The sequence below is a fragment of the Leopardus geoffroyi genome, chromosome D4, assembly GCF_018350155.1.
Source record: "Leopardus geoffroyi isolate Oge1 chromosome D4, O.geoffroyi_Oge1_pat1.0, whole genome shotgun sequence".
Taxonomy (NCBI): Eukaryota; Metazoa; Chordata; class Mammalia; order Carnivora; family Felidae; genus Leopardus; species Leopardus geoffroyi.
Genome location: NC_059342.1, coordinates 58,547,076 through 58,570,416, shown reverse-complemented (window position 1 = coordinate 58,570,416; position 23,341 = coordinate 58,547,076). Strand labels below are relative to the sequence as shown.

The 23,341-nt window shown below is 45.7% G+C and overlaps 1 long non-coding RNA gene across 2 annotated transcripts in view; it reads right to left on the bottom strand.

The window, feature by feature from the left end:
- Nucleotides 1-4,440: 4,440 nt before the first annotated feature.
- LOC123593359 overlaps nucleotides 4,441-23,341 on the bottom strand; it is an 80,518-nt gene continuing 61,617 nt past the window's right edge. Inside the window, exons 4-6 of one of the 2 annotated variants that reach the window (XR_006710280.1) lie at nucleotides 7,854-8,137; nucleotides 5,824-6,054; nucleotides 4,441-5,155 (exon numbers count right to left, since the gene is read on the bottom strand). This is a non-coding gene — a long non-coding RNA (uncharacterized LOC123593359). Of the gene's footprint in view, nucleotides 5,156-5,823; nucleotides 6,055-7,478; nucleotides 8,138-23,341 lie in introns of both variants that reach the window. The other variant, XR_006710281.1, reaches the window with a different exon arrangement.

The window sequence follows — 23,341 nt, the reverse complement described above, 5'->3', positions numbered from 1 at the left end:
TGTGGGCACTGAGGGCCCCCTCCTTGGCCCCAGCTGCTGGGCCTCTAAGTCTGGGCGGAGGGTGGAAATCTGACTTGGGTGTTGCCCTGACTCTTGCTGGAAGACGCTGCCCCGGTTCCTCACCCTCTAGTGGCCTTTGGACATTGACTATTTATAGAAATAAATGCAGATTACATTGCAAATGGAACTCTTTGCCAGGAAGACACATGGATTTAGCTTTTCATTCTTTGAGACAGTTGACTTTGTCTTAGGGACTGACCTTCCAGCATCAAAGAAATACATATCTACTATATCCGCCAAAGTTTGTGATGCCTGCATAGACGCTTACTTGTAAAAAAAAAAAAAAAAAAAAATACAAAAAAAGTACAAAAAAACAAAAAAACCACAATTGAATTGCCTTTGAAAGTAGGAGATGATCTGTCTCCAACAGATTGAAAAAAAAAATGCTTCTTAAAAATGTGTATGTTTTGTATTCTTTTTTTCTAGTAGAAATACCTGACTTGAAATATTGGTGGTTTTTTTTTTTTCTTAGTGACGTGTGTTGCTTTTGTGTGTAATAATATTTGAATGTAATTACAGCAGTGCCGATTTGCCAAAGATGTTGGACATATTTTTCTTTTGTTGGGAGGAGGGCAGGGGCTTGGGGTGGGACTTGGGAGAAAACAGGGGTGGGATTTTGGTTTCATTTTTTACCTTTTTTTTTCTTGTCAAACTTGGAATTTGTGGTTTCATTCTAAGTTAAATGGTTGACTGCAACACTTTTCTTTTAGATTAGTTGGAGAAACTTGCAATAAGATTGGCGTAGTTTCAATATCTGTGTGTCTTTTCATGAGTGACTGTTACTTGTGAAGGATTGATTTTATGTAACCTTTATGTGAGATAATTATTTGTAAATATTTGCCATAATTTTATTGGTTCCTAAAATAAAAGTAATTTTTTAAGTTCAGGAAAAGAATTGTATCTCATTTGTTTTTACAACTTTGTACAACTTGCATTTGTTTTTAACCTTTGACGAAGCCACATGGGGCTGTGGGGAACTTTATTGGCTCTCCTGATGAAACCAGGGTCAAACAAATCTATGCAACTAGAGTGCTGTGTTGAGGCATCGGACCGTGGCCTGGGCAGGGCAGGGGTTCCCAGGCAAGCCGCCAGCCACTTGGCAGGGTGGAGCCCAACCCCGGATTTGACACCTAGCTCTGATATTCCACAGCCGTGGAACCTTGGTGAGTTCCGTAACTCAACTTCAGTAGCTCCAAAATGGTCGGTAACACCTGCCTCATTTATTCATTCAACAAACACCGAGGACACAGCAGCGAACGGGGTTAACAAGGACCCCAGTGACATGAAACTCACAATCTACTGGGCTCCTGTGCGGGGAACGTGAACACACACTGCATGTGTGCTCGGTGACCGTGTGCCCTTGCACACATGCTCTTAACCTTGATCCAGGCTGGATCTTAAAACTGCCTGAAATCTAAAATATCTGTTACCCACACACCCTTGACATGCAGACAGAGCTTAGGAGTCCGTCATGCCAGGAGACCTTGGGCTCCAAAGTCACAGGTTATCCCCAGCCAGACCTCAGAGCCCAAGCGTCCACGATCCTTCTGCGGAAGGTGCCCTGTCCCTATAGCTTCAGAGCGGAGCATTTGGACTGCATAGGAGCCCAGGAGTGGCTTTCCATCAGGGGCAGCTGCAGACCTGAGCCCTGCCCCTGCTGGGCGGTGTCAGTCTGCAAGGGCAGGCAGGGACCGCGGCGCCCCTTGGCACAGTGTGTGCGACACGGTAATTGCCAGAGATGGAGTGGGTGAGTGACCACGTGGGGGCCGTGGGCTGTGACTCATTCATATTTAATAAAGCTGGCTGTGCAGCTTCCATTCATTTTGGCAATGGATGGTGACGAAGGTGATTCCTGAGGGAGAGAGAAGGATGCTGGTGCAGCGGAGCACTGGCCCAGCTCCTTTCTTCCCAGCGCTCGAGGCATAGGGGCTCGAGCTTCAAAGACAAGTGGCAGCATTTTGGAACTGAAACTTGGACCCTTTGGTGAGGCAGAGCAGGCCCCTCTGTCTCTGATGCCACGGCCCTCGTTCCTGGCTCCCCTGGGACAGAGGGGCCTCAAGCCTGCTCTCCTCAGTTATGGGACACCAGTATATGCAGTAACCCGGGCACGTGCAGTCCCCACATGACGGCAGAAAGGAGGCCACGGCGAGGCCTCCAGTTAGGAGGGTGGAAATGCCAACCTTGAGTACGCTCAGGCAGGCTTCAGCAGCCTCAGTGACCATCACAAAGAGGAGGAGAGGGGGATGGCTGATCTGCCATGTGAGACTTAAGCCTTAGGCCCATTCATTCCCCAAACTCCCACCATGCTAGGTGCTGGGTAAAGAGGTGATCTGTGGAGGGATCAGGCTGCATCAGGGCTGTGAAAAAGGCAGAACGATAAAGGCTCCTAAGTGCCTGGGCTGGGTCTCAGCTCTAGATCTTGGGAGTCAGTTTGCTGGTATGAGCAGTCTCCTCACTTCTAGGAGCCTTGGTTTTTTTCTTCTGCACAATGGGTATAAATCTCATAACATTTATTTTGAAGATGTGAGGAATACATGTGCTGTGCAAAATTTTTTTCTAAATGACCAGTGTGAGTTTGCCAACCTCTTTCCTCACTTGTAAGGAAGCCAGATTTTTACACCCAAAGGTTAAACTCTAGGCGGAAGCTTCTTTGAGCCAGGCTCACTACCAAACTCAGGAGGAGGGTTGCTGCAGACTGAACGTTTGTGTCCAGGCAAAATTCCTATATTGAAACTTAATCCCCAGTATGATGGTATTAGTAGAAGAGAACTTTTGGAGGTCATTAGGTCATGAGGGTGGAGCCCTCATGAATGGGATTAGTGCTCTTTTAAAGAGACCCTGGAGAGCTCCCTCATCCCTCCCACCATTTATGGACATAGGAAAGAGGCCCTCACCAGATACCAAATCTGCTGATGCCTTGATCTTGGATCCCCAGCCTCCCACACTGCAAGAAATAAATGTTTGTTGTTTAAGCCACATAATCTGTGGTATTTTTGTTATAGGACTTGGAGCAGACTGAGACAAAGGTAGAATGCAGAAATGAACTATCAAGGAACCTACTGAAGCCCTAGGAAGATCTTTACTTCACATCTTCCACTCAAATAAGCCCCTGGTGGATTGAAGGGTTACTTTTTTTTTTTCTTTAAATAGACTTGAAACTCACGACTCTGAGATCAAGAGTCACATACCCTACTGACTGAGCCAGCCAGGGGTCCCTAACCAGTTACGTTTTAAATATTTAAAATAAATCTATTAGGGTTTATAGATGAATATATCTTAAACTTCCTTATGAAATGTGACTTTAGAAGCTTAAAAAGATGGAAAAAATAGAATTTTGGCTACTTAATTTTTTTAACTTTAAATGCACAAAAAATGAACAAAAAAAGGACAAATAACTTGGAAAAATAAACCTAAGTAACATGAAGAGGTGCAATGCCCTTAATAAATGAAAATTTTGTATGCAATGATATGAAAACTACTACTATCCCCAAAGGAGAAATGGATAAAGGACTTACATAGATCACTCACAAATGCAGACATATTAAATATAAGTAAATGTGCAATCTGGGATTAAAAGCAACATGACTCAACTTCACAAAGATCTCTTTTAAAATACCCAGTTCTGTTGGGGTGCCTGGGTGGCTCAGTAGGTTGGGCGTCTGACTTCGGCTCAGGTCATGATCTCGCAGTTGACGGGTTCGAGCCCCGCATCAGGCTCTGTGCTGACAGCTCAGAGCCTGGAGCCTGCTTTGGATTCTGTGTCTCCCTCTCTCTGCTCCTCCCCCACTCACATTCTGTCTGTCTGTCTGTCTCTCTCTCTCAAAAATAAACAAACATTAAAAAAAAATTAAAATACCCAGTTGTGTCAAGGGTATAAAGAAATGGACACTTATGCTGCCACTGGGCTGTCTGACAATATGAGGCTCCAGGCCTGGGTGCTGGCCCCAGGGACACCTGGAGGAACAGGTGCTCCAAAGACGCGGTTCAGGTATCCTGCACCCACACCTGCCCACTCCCAGGTCTGTGGTTTTTCCACTAGGCTGGCTGCCTGCAGGATGACATCTGCAGCCCAGATCAAGTGGGAAACATGGTGTTTTCAAGCCCAACAGTGTCATCTGCAAGGGCACGCAAGCAGCAGAGTTTCCCACATTATCCACAAACATGTGTAAATATCACAACGGCTCATAATGTAACCAAGAAAATCACTTCCCATTGTTTCCCCTTCAGTGATATTTTCTGCTTGGCTGAGTTTGCTTAGCACACTGGAAAGGCCAACTCATCAGTTCTTGTTGTTAATCAAGAGCAGTAATTGTCCGAGTTCAAAGCCTCCTGACTTAGACTCTGCTGAATAGGATAACAAGTTCCAAAAATGCTAAGTAGTAGTTTCTATAAATGGGACTTTTTAATAGGGAAGGCCCCTGAAGAGGGTTTGGAAAGAAAACCTTTCTGTGAAGTGGAATTAAAACATTGTGCATACTTTGTAGAGCATGGCAGATACATTCCTGAAACTCGTAGAAATTCTTACAGTGTGGACAGTGTGGATGCAGGCTAATTTTCTCATTTGCTCTGTGAACTCGTGTGTCCGATAAAGCAGTGCCAGCTGATGCAACAAACATACCCTATAACTGAAATGTCTCCACACAAAAGCATACACCTTTCACTTACATGATGGTTAAATGTGGGTGTTCCTGGTAGGGAGGCAGCCTTCCACAAAGTGACTCAGGGATCGAGGTCCCTTGTATCTTTTGGCTCTGCCATCTTTATGTGTAGCCTCCAAAGTTGTTTGTCTGCATCAAGGCTGCAAAAAAGATAAGCATCTGGAGTATCATGCCTTGGAAGATTTCCACGGGCAGGGCTGGAAATGGGAGACATCTTCACTCACATGTTATTGGCCACAACTCTGTCTTGTGGCCAGGCCCAACTGCAAGAGAGGCTGAGAAATGCAGTCTACCTGTGTGCTGAAGAAAAAGAGGAAATGGGTCTCGGGATAGTTAGCCAGGCTGTATCTTCATGACACCACGAATTCCAGAGCATTTCAATCTCAGCTTCACCCAGCTCTTTCCTGCCACCTCTGAGGCAGTGAAGGACGAACAGCCTGAAGCAAAAGAATGGCATGAATATGTCCTGCCCTCTCCGCTCCTCACCTTTGCCCTACCCTCGCCTGGACTCCAACTGACACCAGGTTTGGAGAACAAGTGTATTCCTGGCCTGCAGGTACTGAAGGAGTCCCACCGCTTGTCATCTGCAGCTTTGCTCCTGGTCCACTCTGACTCCTGGTCCACCCTGCTTCTCAATGCAAGACTCTTCGAGTTGAGCTCTGATCAATAATACCCATTAGCACTTATTAAGCACTGTTTATCAGGTGCTGAGACTTAGTAGAATTTTTCCTGTTGTCCCCACATTGCACAGCCAAGACCCAAAGTTGAAACCCAAAGTTCTTGGAGCCTCTACCAGTTGGGTCCAGTCACCTTCTACAGTGCTACCTGAGAGATGACAATTTAAAGAATGACTATCAGGGGCGCCTGGGTGGCGCAGTCGGTTAAGCGTCCGACTTCAGCCAGGTCACGATCTCGCGGTCCGTGAGTTCGAGCCCCGCGTCGGGCTCTGGGCTGATGGCTCAGAGCCTGGAGCCTGTTTCCGATTCTGTGTCTCCCTCTCTCTCTGCCCCTCCCCCGTTCATGCTTTGTCTCTCTCTGTCCCAAAAATAAATAAACGTTGAAAAAAAAAAAAAAAAAAGAATGACTATCAGTAACATCCTCCTACCTTCATCCCTCCAGTACAAATATAAGAAGACTGAGACAGAAACAGGTGGCCAGCTTAGGCAAAATGCAGGTTCAGGTGTCCTGGGGCAGAACTGCTGCTTCCTATCTCCAAAGCCAAGGGAAAGTGGTTTTAAGAGCATCCCTTGGAAGTTTGGAGGTATTTTCAAGAAACGAAGACTGGAATTTCACTCCTTGTATGGCCTGAAGATTTGGTGACCTGTGCCTGTGTTTACTGAAGAAGGGGAAAGAAAACCAGACAAAAATATGGGTAAGCCTTATGGGTGGTGGGGGCACTATAGTTACTTGTCACCTTTACAACGCCTTACTGGAACCCTGCCCCAAAGAGCCTCTCCCTGGTGAGGGGACATCTGAAGGCTGTCAGCTGGAGGCTGTGTCATGTGGTGTGTGATGACCATCTTTGGTGGGGCTGGAGGAAGGAGAAGCAGAGTCAGATCTCCCACATCCAGGAGTCAGGGAGGGGAGGCACACAGGCTTTCCAAATTATGGTAAAGGTGAGGAGAGTCTACAGATGTTATTAAAGTCCCTAATCAGTGGACTTTAAGTTAACCAAAGGGGAGATTACCCTGGTGGGCCTGACATAAGCAGGTGATTTCTTTAAGAGTATCTAGATGTCAGAGAAGCAGATGCCCTACTTTTGGCCTTGAAGAAGCAGAGTGTCATGTTGTGGAGAGGGCCATGTGGCAGGGAATGGTGGGCAGCCTCTAGGAGCTGAGGGCATCGGTTGCATAACCACAAGGAACCAAATTCTGTCAATAATCAGTGAACTTGGAAGAGGATCCCAAGCCTTAAATGAGATTGCAGCCCCAGCCAATATTTGAGTTCAGTCTGGTGAGGCTTCAAGGAAAGGACCAAACTCCTGACCCACAGAAACTGTGAGATAATATATTTATGTTGTTTTAAGCCACTGAGTTTGGGGTTGTTATGCAGCAATAGAAAACTAATACAGTTTCTCTGCAGGTTATGGGAGCTACATAAAGATGCTGTCTACTTGGGAGGATGAGGGTAGAATATCAGTATTGAGTTACGTTTGAGACTAAAGTTCCAAAAAGAACAGGACTGAGTGTTAAATTCCAGAATGAAACTGTTCTAATAACGAACTTACTAGAAAGTTCTAAAATATGCCTAAGATGTCACTAAAGAGACTGCTCCCCTACCAGAAAAGGTGGGGGAGGGGATAGTTCCATAGAGCACAGCTGGAGCAGCTGGGGGAAAAGGTAAACCATGGTCATACCTCAAAGAATTGTGACTCCTTAATAAATGGATTTCACATGTATTATCTCATTAAAATCCTTACATTAACCCTATGAGGTAAGTACAATTGTTAGGATCCTCACTTTTACAGGTGAGGAAACTAAGCCTGGAGAGCTCAGATATCTTGCCCCAGCTCATACAGCTGGTGAACAGTGGGGTCAAGATAAGAAGCCAAGCTCTGTGACCCCAGAGCAGAGTCTCTGAGAGTCATTGCACTCTGGCTGTGGGCTGAGTTTGTGAGTGCTCAGTGCCCTGGTCCAGCCACAGACAGTGAAGTCCTCATGGACACACCAAGAGGATTTTGTTACTCCTCTTAAGAAAAGTACTCCCTGTGTGATACCTTTGGGCAGAGTTCCAGGGTTCCCTTATCCTAACATGCCTCACCTTGGCACTCCTTGGGTTCAGCTGAATGTTGAATCCAGGGAAAACTACAATTCCAGTCAAAAACCATGAATCAACTGGAATTTCTGGGAACCATCAGGGTCTGCATTTTTAAAATGAACTGCCTTTTGTTTTCTCCTTCCTCCAGCCAATAAATGCTCCTTGATTTTTGCTCCATGCCAGGGTCTGGTCTGGGCACCAGGGCTGGGGACAGAGATGAATGGAATATGAACCCTGCCCTCATGGAGCTCCCCCTCTGGTAGTGAGGAGGCAAACCATATCAGGACAATGGTTGCACGAGCAAGTGGTGTCTGTGAGATGCTGTGGGACACCCAGGAACGACAAGCAGGCACAGGATGTGGTAACAGTCATCATCACCTTTGCTGAGCAGTTAGGATGTGTCAGCTCACCAGGTGTAGCTGCCACAGCCCTGGAAGAGGGGCCTCTATCTTCCCCAGATGCGCAAACAGGTTCGGAGGTTGGCGTGTTTGTCGTTTTCCTCCTTTTCCACAGAGAGATTAAGCTGTCCCGGGAGGAGGTGGGCTGAAAGAGGAGCTGAATGGATGTCCATTTGGCAACATTGAAAAGGTTCCTCTGAGAGTGACTGGACTGGGGGCCTCCAAGGTGTAAAATGGTATTTCATTCATTTTTAGGTCTTTGCACTAAAAAAAGATAACACATACTTGTGTGAAAAAATCCAGAGCAAAAAAGTAGGCAGTAAGTCTCATTCCCACCTCTGAAGCCCCCAGTTCTTTCCCATGACTACAGTCTCTTTTTATTCTTCCAGAGATAATTTATGCATATATAGACATCATATGTATATACACATCTCTTTTTTTAAAAAAATTTTTTTCCACGTTTTTATTTATTTTTGGGACAGAGAGAGACAGAGCATGAACGGGGGAGGGGCAGAGAGAGAGGGAGACACAGAATCGGAAACAGGCTCCAGGCTCTGAGCCATCAGCCCAGAGCCCGACGCGGGGCTCGAACTCACGGACCGCGAGATCGTGACCTGGCTGAAGTCGGACGCTTAACCGACTGCGCCACCCAGGCGCCCCTATACACATCTCTTTTTAAAAATTTTGCCTTTATTTTTAGTGAGAGAGAATGAGTTGGGCAGAGGGAGTGGGAGAGAGAGAATCTTAATCAGACTCCATGCTGAGCATGGAGCCTGATGTGGGGTTTGATCCCACAACCATGGGATCATGATCAGAGCCAAAATCAAGAGTTAGATGCTCAACCAACTGAGCCAGCCAGGCGCCCCCACATCGCTTTATTTAAAATATTTTTAGTTAGAGAATCTAGTTTCTTAATAAAATTTCCTTTAAATTTTTTAATGTTTTCTTATTTCTGAGAGAGAGAGAGAGAGAGAGAGAGAGAGAGAGAAAGCAGGGGAGGGACAGAGAGAGAGAGAGGGAGACACAGAATCTGAAGCAGGCTCCAGGCTCTGAGCTCTCAGCACAGAGCCTGACACAGGGCTCCAACTCACAAACCATGAGATCATGACCTGAGCCAAAGTCGGACGCTTAACTGACTGAGCCCCCAGGAATAAAATTTCCTTTTGAAAGAGACCAATGTTTTCTTGGCAAAGCTAGAAAGAATAGAAAAAAAAATTAAAAACCCTTAAGTATTTATTTTACTACCCATATTAGAATACATCAGCTATGAATGACTGAAAAACCCAGAATAACAGTGGTTTAAACAAGCAGAAGATTACCCTCTGTCACATATGGAGTCTGGAGGCTGGTGATCAGGGCTGATAAGGCAACTTGGCAGCAGGAGGCCCACAGAGACCTCCTTTTAGTTCCTCAGCCCCAAGGTCCAAGATGGCAGCATCAGGATTGCAGGGATCAGGATAAAGGAGACAAAAGAGAACTAGCTGTCTCTTAAGTAAGGTTCCAGGAAGCTGGTACCTGACACTTCTGCCTATATCCCATTGGCCACAACTAAATCACATGACCACATCTAGCTGCAAGGGAAACTGGAGAATGTGATCTTTATTCTGAGTGGCCCTATTTGTCCAGCTACAAATTCTATTGCTATGGGAAGGGGAGAGAGTGGATATTGGAACATAAGCAGAAGTTTTTGCCACACCACCTTGTCTCCATTGCCTGTAGCACACTGCCTGGTTCAGAGAAGAGATTCCTTCCTTTTTATTCAACTAGTCCATACTGAATAAGCATTCACTGAATTAAATTGAAGGAAGATGGGAGATAGGGCAGACTTGTATGAAGATGGTAGAGGACCCAGAGTTTCTGCTTCAGAAACTCAAGAGGGACTGGCTGGGACCCCCCCTCTACTCCCACTGAGAGAAATGGCATCTTCCTGTCCTATTCTTCTCACACCCCTGTCAGAAGGTCCTTACCTGGGGCTCAGGCTCTCCATATGCACAATGGGGTGGAGGACATAAGGTTTAATGACATGCTCTCCAGCCCTTCCATCTCAAAGTGACAATGAGTCTGTGATTCTAAATGAATCAAAGGCAAGGGACCAAGCATTGACCACAAGGACTCAGAGTCAAAGATGAGAGATCAAAGAGACTGAGGGATCTCTGGGTCTGGCCTTACCTGTGGTAATCTCCATCCCACAAAAGGGCTGAAGCCCCCAGGCACTTGATCCTGCTTAGGCAATGAGCTAGATCTCAATCAACACTGGCACCAACCCAAGGGCTGGGAAGAAAGTGAAGAATGAAACTGTAGAACTCTGGCTACAATGAGGTACCTGTCATTGAAAATTACCCCTAAGCCAAAGAAGGGTCAGGCTGCCATGGTAGCAGACTGCTTGTCAACAGAAAGTGTCTGGGGGAAACTATTAAAAATAGTGGCTTGGAGGTCCATGAGGGACAAACCATGGGGAGGGGGGAGTGAGGCTCCTGCAAAGAGAAGCCTGTCTGCCTGATCAAGGAAGCTTGTTTGAGGAAGAATGATGTTTGGATGAGAACAAACCAAAGGATGTCATTATTTAGTCTTCAAATGGCTTGGGGACATTCCACAGAAAACACACTAAAAACAATGAGCTTTTCAAGAAGTCTTGAAACATTTCTTCATGAGTAACAAATTGGCTTAGGGAAAGGGAAACCAAATGTGATAAATAAAACTTCTCTGAACAGAATATAGTAACATTATACAATTCTCTAGGGTGTGGGGTTAACTGGCTTTACTTAATATTTGATAGTCATTGGGGAGAATTCCTTGTGAGGAAGATGTTAAGCCATTTGGAACTAAAGCATTTAAATGAATCAAGTGAACTTCAGTGGGGTGGGGGAGGGGTGGGAAAGGACAGACTACAGATTTGGGGGAGTAAAAGGCACACCCCAGGAGCTATGTGTAGATTAGAGATGCTCAAGGACTCCCCAGAAATTGAAGGAATCAAGGAATTGACTAATCTTTTAAGTAGAGACTATGCCTATGGAATGTCTGGCCAATCACAGCCCTGGGTGTGTGAACACATTTATAGCGGCTCTAAAATGAGGAGGAAGGGAGGCCCTGCTGTCCGTGGTCCTGAAGCATCCTTCAGTACTTGACCAGCCAACAGTTGCTTCTCCTTTTGCCAGGACAGTAGGCTTTCTATCTAACTTCCCCAAGCAATTCTGAACCTGGTGAGGATTTTAATTTTCTATCTTATTGAAAAATGTGTGGTTTATACAATGTCGCAGAACAAATAGAATTGGGATTTATGTTTCACAACTTACATGGTTTGTTTGAGCTTTTTCTATATGTCTTCGACAGTCCTATCACATTTCTGACAGTTACATTTTTTTTTCCTTTCTGGGAAGGTGGGGAGAAGCAGAGAATAGGTTTTTCTCTCTTCTCCACTAACCTTTACTTGGGAGTATTTGTGTGTGATATATAAATTTACGCATGTGTATCTCCTATGAGAGAATATTTGCATGTAAGTGCCCAGCATGTGGGGTTGTATGTTTGTAGGTGTGTGTTGGGCTCCAGTGTGTGTACATGTACATATTAAGTGTAGTCATATTGTTTGAATACGTTTTTGTGATGTGGCAATGGCAGTGGTGGCGGCGGTGTGTATGATAGAAACAATTAGCCAATTAATTAGATGTTATTCCAATTCAGATGTCATTAGTAACCAAACCTTTCTCCTCTCAGTGTCATGCACTGATGTGTACTGGGTCTGACAGCAACTGGGAGGAGTTGAATCAGTCTCCATTTCCCAAATTCTATGTGTTTTTAATTAATTCCACATTATGTGTTTGCAAGTGCAATAATTTAATTAAATAGATGCAGAAAATACTCACTCCCAGTTATTAATTGAGATACGTTTCTTCACTTTGTGTTGCAGAGTCTTCATCAGGAAGTACTATTAAATGTGACATCAATCCCAATACTTTAACTCCTTTTTCATTATTAAAGCAGATTTACAACTTTGGAGTCAGGACATTGGTGTAGGGTTTTTTGTTTGTTTATTTGTTTGTTTTTGCTAGAAATTTCCCCTATATCTGCAAATCAGCTTGTAGCTCAATGTAAATTCAGTGTAGAATTTAGTCAGTTATTAAGTGGATTTAAGTGGCTGAACCCTGGTGTAATCTGACCAGCAATGCATGAAGGAAAGAGTTGGAGGTGTAAAAAATGTCAAATAGCTTTCTCAGATGCATTAAACTATTAATAAAGATAAAACGATCTTTATGTTTGGGGTTTAGAACATCTCTTTTATGATATCGAGAAGCCACTTTGATTCACGACTCGTTGGCTTCAAGGTCTGGTGTCATTATTCAGAAGGTGTCAGGAGGAAAACAGAGACAAGCTGCTCAGCAGGGGGAGAGGTGAAAAAAGAAACCGTTTAGGACTGCCCTGGCCTGGCTGGGTTGAGCAGGGAGATGTCCCAGTGAAGGGATGATGTATAAGGCAGCTGGCACTCATGTCCATGCCCTGTGGAGCCCTCTGTAGAGGATATCTCCACTTTCTCCAGAGGCGAGTCTGCTTAGGGCCCTTCTGGCCTCTCTGCAGAGGGGCTGGCCTGTGGCAATGTTGGGGGGTATGCGGGGTATTCTCTTATCTGTCCCATACCCCCACCTCTAGCAGGCCATCCCCCTCTTTTATTCTCTTCCCTGCTCTGTATCCCAGGAGGTTAATCTCCGTGGACCACAGCACTCAGAGCCCCCTGGCCCTCTGGGAGCACCAGACAGACAGTAGAGGGAGAGAAGAGTGAGGAGTCAGAAGATTTACCCCTAGTTGTTCCTTGCCTCACCCCAACTCTATGGTGACTGCTTTATAAAGTTTACATTTTCTTACAGCCCCTGTCCCACGGCTCCTGCTTTCTCCAGTTTCTGGCAACAATACTCCCTCGCCCTTGCCCTTCAGGCCTTAAAGTGTGATGGCTCCCCACCGATGCCTCACTATCCCATACTGGTTTCCCTAGCTCGGCTCACAGCTCTGCAGAGTCCCGTCAGTAAACTCTCCTCGGTTGAACTCTTTGAGAGGGCCAACCATTTTCTCCTGGACCCTGACTGATTCAGGAGGTCCTCCCAGGAAACCATACTCTGACCCTTCTGGAGCTGTACGTGCGGGTGGAGGGAGGTGGGCAGTGTCAGCAGGATGGGGGACGGGGGGTCAGGAAGAAGGAGCCTAGGCATAATGAACTTGCTGCACGAGGAATGTTGGTGTGTGAGGGCCTCTCTGTCCAAGGCTGCTCAGGCACGGCGCTGCTGGTGGTCCACCCACTCTTTCAGCTTCCAGGGCCAGGTCCTGTGCTAGGCAGGCCCTGCCTTCATGGAATTCACAGTCCAGTGGGGGACACAAGCAGACAGTTTGACTGCACGTGCTAAGTGCTATTGTAGGTAGGGGTCTGAGACGCACATAGGGCAGGCACTGGGCAGAAGGACCCCAGGGCGGGGCACAAGATTTCCTGGAGGAAGGAACATCTAAACTAAGAATGAGAAGGATAAGAAAGAGGATTGAGAAAAGGGGTTGGGGAAGGGGGCACAGGGAGCATGGTATTTCTGGCAGAGAAAACAGCATGCACAAAACCCCAGAGCTGAGAGAGGGCTCGGGGCATTTGACAACTTCCAGGCCTGCAGGGAACTGAAGTGCATAAACAGAGGAGGTCAAGTTGGAGGGCGGGCAGTAGGAGATACCGAAGCCTTCCTTTTCCCCACCTTTGCTCCAAGACCTCGGAAGGGGTTCAGCCTTCATTCTGAGGGCCATGAGGGCCTTCGGAGCAGGACACAGACAGAGCCAGGTTTACATTTTGAAAGGAGCCCTAAATCTACTGAGTAAAGAATAGTAATGACTGGAAACTGGGTTCAAAAGAACCAAGGTGAGGAGTCTTGGCAGGGGAATGGAGAAAAGCAGGCCCACCCAATCCAATCTGGAACCCTCACTTTCCAGATGGGGACACAAGGCCCAGAGAAGGCCAGACCTTGTTCAGGTCACACAAGAAGACAATAGCCCACGATGCCAAAATCAGAGCTGGAGGGCACAGCCAGGGTCTGGAAACCACCTCATCCTGGAAGACCACTTTGGGAGGGCAGACTCTGAGGCCCTGGCCACCCACATTTCCTTGCAGCGTGGGTAGTCTTTGAATCAGAGGAACCCCATCCTGGCAGGACCTGGACCCTCACCTAGATACACCCTGGGCACCTCGGCCCAGCACTGGGGGCTTGGCACAGGTGACTGGCGCTTCCCACTGAAATCATGTGAATATTAAGCTAATCAAAGACTTGCCTGGAAAGGGATGGGGCTGGGAAGGCGGCCCTAACGAGCTGCGTGTCACTCCCTCCACCCTGCGCGTCTTGCGCTGTCCCATTTGTCTGGCTGTAATCTACATTTCAAATGATTACATGGGAAGCTGAAGTGGTAGTGACAAGGATAAACGAAGCTTGTTAAACTAATAGCTGCACTAATGCCCAAATATGTGAACTTCCCGACGCAGGCCGCATCCCAGCCTGGCGGAGCTGTCAGCCCCGCTCCCCCGGGCTCCGCCGCCAGCCGCGGCCACATGATGAATGGCCCTGTCGACCAAACTCATCCGGGGCCCAATTAAACAGGCAGAAATGAACTGGAGCCGTCAGGCAGCCGGGGAGGGGGGAGGCAGGGAGGGGGTAGGCTGAGCCAGACAAGGGGGGGTGGGGGGTAGTTAAACCTTATACAGACGGGGAGAAGCAGAGAGAGGGGAGGTAGGGGAGAGAGAGAGCAGCCTGGGAGAAGAGAGGGCCAGAGACCTGAGAAAGAGAGAGGCAGCCACAAAGAGAAGAGATGCGGGGGGAGGGGGGGGTGGTGGGGGGCGGCAGGGGAGAGACAGAGACACACAGAGATAGAGGGAGATAGAGACACTGAGAGACTAGGGGAGGACAGACACACAGAGACACACATATACAGGGAGAGGCAGAGAGATGGAGAGATAGCCAGAGACACGTGCGGAGACAGAAAGAGAGACATCCAGGACAGTGGCACAGCAGGGAGGGCAGAGTCCAGGGTGAGGGAGAAATGGGGGAGGGGAGCGGAGGAGAAAAGAGGGCAAGAAGAGAAAATATGTCCTGGCAAGCGGGGAAGTCGTTCTGTCAGAAAATGGTCATTTAATGGTTTGCCGAGCCCGCGACAGATATGTCATCTGAGGCGGCTCGGCAGCAGTCCCAGGGCATTTCATTTATTAATTACCAGCTTCCAGCCAGCTCCCTGATCCCTTCCCTCATGCCCACCATCAGCTCAGCCCCCTGGCTGGAGGCCCCAAGGGCACCTCGCCCCATTTTCCGGAGGAAGCAGCCAAGGCCAGAGAGGGGCAGTCCAGCCAGAGCCTGACGTCACAGGCTACAGATCCAGGGCTCAAGCCACCCACCAGGAGGTGTGGCCTTCCCAACCCTGCCTGCCCCCCAGCCTCCCTCCCTCCCCTCACTGGGCCAAACCTCCAGGACCAAAGGTGGGGAACCCAGCGCCCCCCCACCCCAGCAACCACCTAAAGGAAAGTAGGGAGGCCAGGAAGGACACTCTCCTTTTCTTCAATACACATTGCACTTTCTATTTCACAAATACATACTGCTTGTATAATCATTTTGTTTCCTTTTTTTCTTTTATTTAAACTCATTTTTACAGGCTTCTGATCCAATCTTCTCCCCTCTCAGCAGTTCCTCAGCCTTTTAAATGGCTTTGACAGGAAGTTTCTTTAAATTCAGACTCAAGGAACTAGTCTCCATTTTTAAGCAGAGGTGAGTGCTAAGATCCTCTGGTGTGGCCCCTTGCAGATGAGAAATACTTCACCAGGAATGTTTAATAAAACAGGAACGCACACTCACAGGTTGTATTGGTGCAAGCCCTGCCCCTCCACCCTGGGCAGCCTGCACACCTGCACACCTGCCTGCCCTCCCTCCCCTGCAACCTCCACCCACCTTCCAAGCTGGCCTGGAGCAGTCATGAGGAAGGGAAACTGCAGGATCTCCTTGATCTCAGAGAGTCAGGAGCCCTTCAGGACTCTGTGATCAAGAACCTTCCCAAAGGAAGAAAGGCACTGAAATCCCTGTTCAGAAATGATGGCCCTCAGCTAGAACTGGACTCCATCTTTCTATCAGATGTCCGGGGTAGGTAAGGCATTGCTGAGGCCTCCAGGGGTCTTCTGGGATCTGAGAAGTTGGTCTGAACCTCCTACCTCCACTACGATCCCTGAAACCTCCAGATGGCCAGCCAGGAATTTCACACGCCCTGTGTCTACTAATGAACTTAGTCCTTCTTCAAAGCTGCCTCCCTGGGTTTTCATCCCAGCCAATGGTATCTCAGCTTCTGTCCTCTGATTTGGGTGCCATCCTATGACTACTGGGTAACCAAATGCCACATAGTCAGCCTTTGGGTCTTCTCTTATCAACTCCATAGTGTGGGCATCCATCATCTCTCTTGGGTTGAGGCACCAGCTTGGCCCCAATGTCTTCCAAACCACAGTTTAGAGGCCTTTCCGAAGGGTCAACTTTCTCTCTCACCTAATGTCCTCCAGAGGTATCCCCTTGCCCTCGAGGCAGAATTCACCTTCCTTTTTAGTCTTCAAGGCCTGCCTTCTCTTGCCCCTCGTCTCCTACTCCTGCCACGTACTTGCTCAGTGCTCCGGACATCCTGAGCTTTTTGTCCCCCAAATCTGTGACTGGGATACTCTCCTCTGCCACTGAGACTCATAGCAAGCTTCAGGGAAGATTGGACTTCAGAGGGGTCTAGATGGAAATGTGCCCATGTCATGGGAGGTGTGCAGCAGCAACTGGAGGAGCACTCTCCTGGCTACTGGGGAGGAGCCTCCAGCATAGGACAGCAGTCTTGGCTCAGGGACCTCGTGGGAACTTCTAGCCCAGAGTCTCTATGACTCTGTGTATCTGCTTCTTAGAAATCATAGTTGGGTAAATGCCCTCTTTGTGAGCTCCTGTCAGCGGGGCCAGGACCAGGGCCAGGCACTTCAGGAATACTGAACTTTGGTTCAGTCTTAATCCCAGCACAAGCCTCTCTACGTCTTCAGATAGAAGCTGGCAGGGGCAGAATTCATGTGCTCCTTGTTGGGGCATCCTGTGCTTGTGGGACCAACAGGTCTCTCCTGCAATGTGATTTAACTAAGAGAGAGTGGATAGTACAGGAGTGGGCTTTATGACAGATCCATGGCTTTGTGGTAGATCCATGAGATATACCAGCAGACACCACGGCTCTCATTGTAAAACTGGGCAAACTGAGGTCCAGAGAGAGGAAAGGACTTGTCTAAAATCACAAAGTGAGCTGTGCGCAGGCCCAGAGGCAGAGCCCAGGTCACCTGAACTCCCTCTGAGGCTCCTCCCCCAAAATAACAGCACCATCAAACCCTTTGCATCAAAACCCCTTGGAGGAGCAACTAAAACCCTACTGAAAACAACTCCACAGGGGCGCCTGGGCGGTTCAGTCAGTTGGGCATCCAGCTCTTGATTTCAGCTCAGGCCATGATCTCAGCATTCATGCATATGAGCCTTGCATCAGGCCCTGCGCTGTGAGTTCAAGCCCGGCATCAGGCTCTGCACTGACAGCATGGAGCCTGCTTGGGATTCTGTCTCCCTCTCTCTGCCCCTCCCTGCTCATGTTCTCTCTCTCTCTCTCTCAAAAATAAATAAACATTAAAAAAAATAACTCCACAACTTTAATTAATCTTGTCATATGGAAACTATTTACTATACCTGTCTTCAAAATCTCATTTAAATATATATAATTAGTATTATGCTCTCCTTAAATGATTCAGCCTCCCAGATTTCTAGGATGAATATAAATACTCTCCTATGATTTGCTCTACAGTGGACAACCGGAGGAAAGAACCATAATGTCTCTGGGTTATTTTTGTTAGCTCAGCTTTGCTTTCACTGGGGCTGTGCTCTCCTCCATTGTATGTGATTTGGCTGGGGTTGCCAGTCAATCTCAGGATGGTACCAACCATAGTACCTCCTCTCTGTGGCACCAGGGATTGGTCCAAGAAATGCACATGTGACTCATCAGGGCCAATCAGAGTGCTTCCCTGGGACTTACGTACTGACATAGAAACTCCCTCTATCTGCTGAAGTGTAAGACTAGGACTTTCAACAGCTCTTTTCTTCACCTGCATAAAGGAAGTCCAACTGCAAAGACAGATGGAAACAAATCCAAGAGATGGAGAAAGAGAGAATCCTGATGACTTGGTTTAATCCCTGGATTCAGCTGTACTTGAAACCAGGGCAATCCCCTGAAGGTACCCAGTTCCATGGCTCAATTACTTCTGTTTAGTCTTTGTTTTAGATTGAATTGGGATTCTTTCCCTTGCACATAAAAGAGTCCTAAAACTAATACAAGGCCCTTTCTCATGTCAGCCTGTTTCACACAATGGTTGGCACACACACAGCTCTCTGCTCTGAGTCACTTTGGAAACAGTGCTCATAAATACATTCTGTTGCCACTAGGGAAGAAGGTCCTAGCTTTAGGACCCTGTGTCCCCCACTCCCTGCCTCTCCTGCACTGTATCCTCAGGACCTTGGGGTTTCTCCTTGTGGGCAGAGAGAGAGCTGACCACTGGAACCCCAAGGGGGTATCTGGGCTCCAGGGAGGCCAGGGGCTCTGAGATCCTTTCGGGTTACAGACAAAGTTGTCTCCAGGGAGACAAAGAAGTCTCTCTCACTCAATTACTCTGATTACATCACTGTCCTGTTCTGACACCTTCAGTGACTCTCCACCACCAACAGTTGGTAAGGACCAGACTCCTTAGTCTGCATTAAAGACTCTTCACAGTCTGTCCTAGATTTTTCACCCTCTACTCTTTGTATTTCTGGGCCTTTGCTTGTACTTTCTCCTTCCACCTGCAAAAGTCCTTCCTGTCATTCCAGGCCCAGCCCAAGCAAGACCTCTTGTAGGCAGCCTTTCTCATTCCCCTAGTAATAATTAAACTTGTTCTGGGACCTCCTCTAGCATGTTATCTCTCCCTCTTTTGTAGCTCATCATATAGTCTGTCTTGTACTAAATGTAGTGTTTCTTTTGCCTGGCTTTTCCCTCCCCCCCACCAACACCCAGACTGGGCAACTCTTAATTCATCCTGTAGATCTCAACTCAAAGGTCACTTACTCAGAGAAGTCTTTCTTGGCTGATTCTCCCTGACAAAGTCTATTCCTCTTGTTTTCTTGTCCTTACAGCACTCTAAAGTCTTCTTCAACAGTGCTTATCACAGCTTAGAATAAAGTATCTGTTACTGTAATTATTTGATAAATGTCTGTATCCCCCTATTAGAATATATGCTCCTATGAGAGCTGAGACTCTGTTTTGTAGCTAGAATGGTACCTGGAATATCAGTCAATATTATGGAATTAGTATTAGTAGGATCAATGACTGCACAGGTGAACGAATGAATGGATGAATGAACGTCTCCCTTAGCCCCTTACTAACTGGAAGCTCATTGAGATCAGAGACTATGTCAGCAATCTTTACATCCCTCATGGTTCCTAGCATGTGGTCAATAGTAGGTGGTCAGTGAACATGGTCCTACCATGTGGTCAGCAGTTACATAGTTTATGGGAGTTCTAGAACTCTGCCCATGGTGCTATAATATGAACCAGGAACCTAGGGTCTCAATCCAAGCTGGGAAAAGAACTGAAAACTTTTAATAACCACAGAGGACATCCCCTAATCCAGGTACACCGGAGCTACAGAAATGACTTGAAACAAGCTCCTGTGCCCTTGGGGAGCATATAGCACAGTTGTCCTGAGCGAGTTGTTCTGACCCATCACCTCTCCAATGGAGTATGACATTGTTCTCAAGTTTTATTGCTACAAGATGGGCTTACTCAACTCCTCGGTAAACAGCATTACACAAATGCCATGCACACACATGCAAATCCAGAGTGGACAATAACCCTAGGCATGTTAGAGTGTTTGATGGGATGGTCACTGGAAAGCAAGCCAGGAGCCAGCTTTAAAAACAATATTTATTTATTACAATTGGCAGAGCAATGGAGAAAATTGCCACTTAGATAGGATTTTACATTTTGCAAAACATTCTGTAATCAGCACAATTTTTCCCAACAATTCTCGTGGACAAGTTGTTTTTGCCATTCCCATTTGCAGGCAAGAAAGTAGTGCAGGAAAGTGAAGGAAAATGCCACGCTTCTACTTTACCAAGCACAAGCTGAAGGGAGAACTCTGGCTTAATTGAATGCAAGCAAGTACCTCTTTTGAATGTACACTATGTGCTGGGCACTGGGGATCTGGTTGTATTCAAAACTCACATAAGATTCTGGGCTTTGGCTCACTTGTTAATGTGCTAGAGGAAGAAGAGAGCTCTGGAGACTCTTGGATTAGTAGTAGTTCAATTCCCTGGTGCAGAAATGACACATATCATTTCATCACTCACATATTGGCTGAAACCAGTCACACAGCTCCACCTAACCATGAGCTACCAAAGAAGTGCAGTGCTATCTTGTGTCCAGAAAGTGGAAAGACTAGGAACATTCGGCAAACAGCTCTAAAAACTACTATGCAAGTTAAATTTCATCCCATGTCAAGAAGAAAAAGGACAGCCAAGTTCTTGAGTTTGCTCTTAAGTCTGGCAAAAACACTACCCCTGTGAGCAGAAGGGATTTTCGCAACTGATTATTTGTGATTTTTTTTATGAAGGCAAAAAACACTGAGACCTGTGCAAAGACTGACTTTTACCAAAATCAAGATTTTCTTAAGATGCATTAAAGGGAAAATGTTTAGTTAATGCAATAAGACAAGAAAAATAAATAAAAGGCATATAGAGTGCAAAGAAAGAACTAAATGTGTCTCTATTTGTTGATGACATGACTGTGTACATAGGAGATCCTAAGGAACCTACAAAGAAAGAAGGAAAACTACTAGAACTAATAAGTGAATTTAAGATGTAACAATATATAAAATTGATATAAAAATCAACTGCACACCTATATATTAGAAATGAACAATCAGAAAATTATACTAAAAATAAATACCATTTATAATAGCATTCAGAAGCATCAAACACTTAGGGAAAAATTTAACAAAAGATGTGAAATTATTCCATAGTGAAACTATAAAATAATACCAAAAGGAATCAAAAAGACCTAAATAAATTGAGTAAATTAAAAATTGAATGAAAAAATCATGGATTGTAAGACTCAATATTATCATAATGTCAATTTTCCTCAAATTGATTGAAAGATCCATTGTAAGCCCACTCAAGATGATTTTAACATTCAGAAAGACAAAGGACCAATAATAGACAAAACAACCTTGAAAATGAATTACAAAATAAGAAGACTTAACCTACCAGATTTTAAGATTTACTATAAAGCTAAAAATATCAAAACTGTATGGTTTTGGTGAAAGGATAGACACACAAATCCATGGAACAGAATAGAAGGTTCAGAGATAGGTCCGTACATTTATTGTCATTTGATTTTTAACAAAGATGCCAAAACAATTAAATGAGGAAAGGAAAAAGTCTTTGACAAATGGTGCTGGGACAAATGAATATCCATATGAAAAACAAAGAACTCTGACCTTGTGTCACACCGTACACAAAAATAAACTTAAGATGGATTATAGACCTAAAAGTAAAACTGAAAGCAGAAAGCATATCTTTGTGACCTAATGATTTCTTAGAAAGTACACAGAGTCTAAATCATAGGGGGAAAATGTGAGAAAATTGACTTGATTAAAATTAAAACATCTGCTCATCGAAAAACCACCATTCAGAAAATAAATACGTGGGGGCGCCTGGGTGGCTCAGTCGGTGGTTAAGTGTCCAACTCTTGATCTCGGCTCAGGTCATGATCTCACAGTTGTAAGATCAATCCCCATATCAGGCTCTGTGAGGGGCCACTGGGCATGGAGCCTGCTTAAGATTCTCTCTCTCCCTCTGCCCCTCTCCCCTACTTGTGCTGCTCTCTATTTCTAAAAAAAAAAAAAAAAAAAAAAAAAAAAAGAAAAAAAAAGAAATAGGTAAAGCATAAAATGAGAGAAGATATTCACAACATATTTACCTGACAAAAGATTTGTACCCAGAATACATAAACCCCTACAACTCAATAATAAAGACAAGCAGCACAATTTTTTTAAAAAATGAACAAAAGACAAAGTCCGAAAACACACTTCACAAAAGAAGATATACAAGTGACTAAGAAATACACGGAAAGTCTTTTAACATCATTAGTCATTGGGAAAATGCAAATCACAACTGCAGTGAGATAGCACTGCACACCTAGAATGGCTAAAACACCAGATGCTGGAGAGGATATACAGCAGCTCTAACTCATACACATTGCAGTTTGGAGTGTAATATGGTACAGCTCCTTTTGAAAAGTGTTCTGTGGTTTCTTGAAAAGCTAAACATCTATCTATCCAATGGCCCAGCAAGAGCCGATTACAAATTTCTGAATATCACCAGGAAAGAGAATCGGGGTTCTTCTGGGTGACCCCAAAAGGTAAGGCTAGGATCAATGGAAAAAACAAAGTGTTAGGTTCTAGTTCCCTGAGAGGAAAAAATGTTCTAAGTACAGCCACCCCTTCCTCAGAGTTCTGCCAGAGTCCAGTGAAGGAAATATGACTGATCACACCCCCATCCCACAGACTAGCAGACTGAGGCTGGGAGAGGTCACATGACTCTGAGAGGAGGCATGGCTTAGTGGGTAAACATGGAGATTCTTAAGTCACACAGACTTTGGTTAGTATCTCCACCAATAATGAGCTGGGTGACTTTGGGTTAGTGAACCTTTCTGGTCTTTAGTTTTCTCACCTGTAAAATGGGAATGAAAATAATAAGTTATCTCATCAGATAGATTTGAGAACCAATTGAGATCATGCATGTGAAACAGCAGAGAAATCTGGCATGTAGTAAGTGCTCAGTAAATAGTGGTTATTATGTTCACCCTGGAGATCCAATCAGCAAAGCGCCCGGCACCAGTGGCTTGACACAGCCTTAAGTTCACATCCTGTAAGATGGAAAACATCTGGATCTTGTGCAATGTTTGCCACACCAAGAAGGACTGCAGGCCTAATTAAAATTGCTACTCTGTTTGCATTATCAAATGTCAGGTTTTTTTTTTCTACCCACAGAGCAAAGATTTTTCTTATCAAAAATCTATTCACTAAAATGCTAATGATCGTCAGTGATTAGAAACTGCTGCTCAAAATTTGAAAGTTCCCAGTGGGCCTCTCAGACATGGCTTGTAACTTGTCAGTTGAAGAAATGTTCTCAACAAATCAAACTTTGCTGTATATGTTAAAAAAAAAAAAAAAAAAAAAAAAGATTTCATTTCCTTAACGCTTCACTGTGCGGGTCCAGGAGGGACTTTTGAGTTAAGTGACAGAGACTACATTATTAGTTGTGGAGTCAGTTCTAATAGAAGTCTCTCAAGGCAAGATATTCTCAGATAGGCCCCAAAACTGCTAACAAAAGTCTGTCAAGCT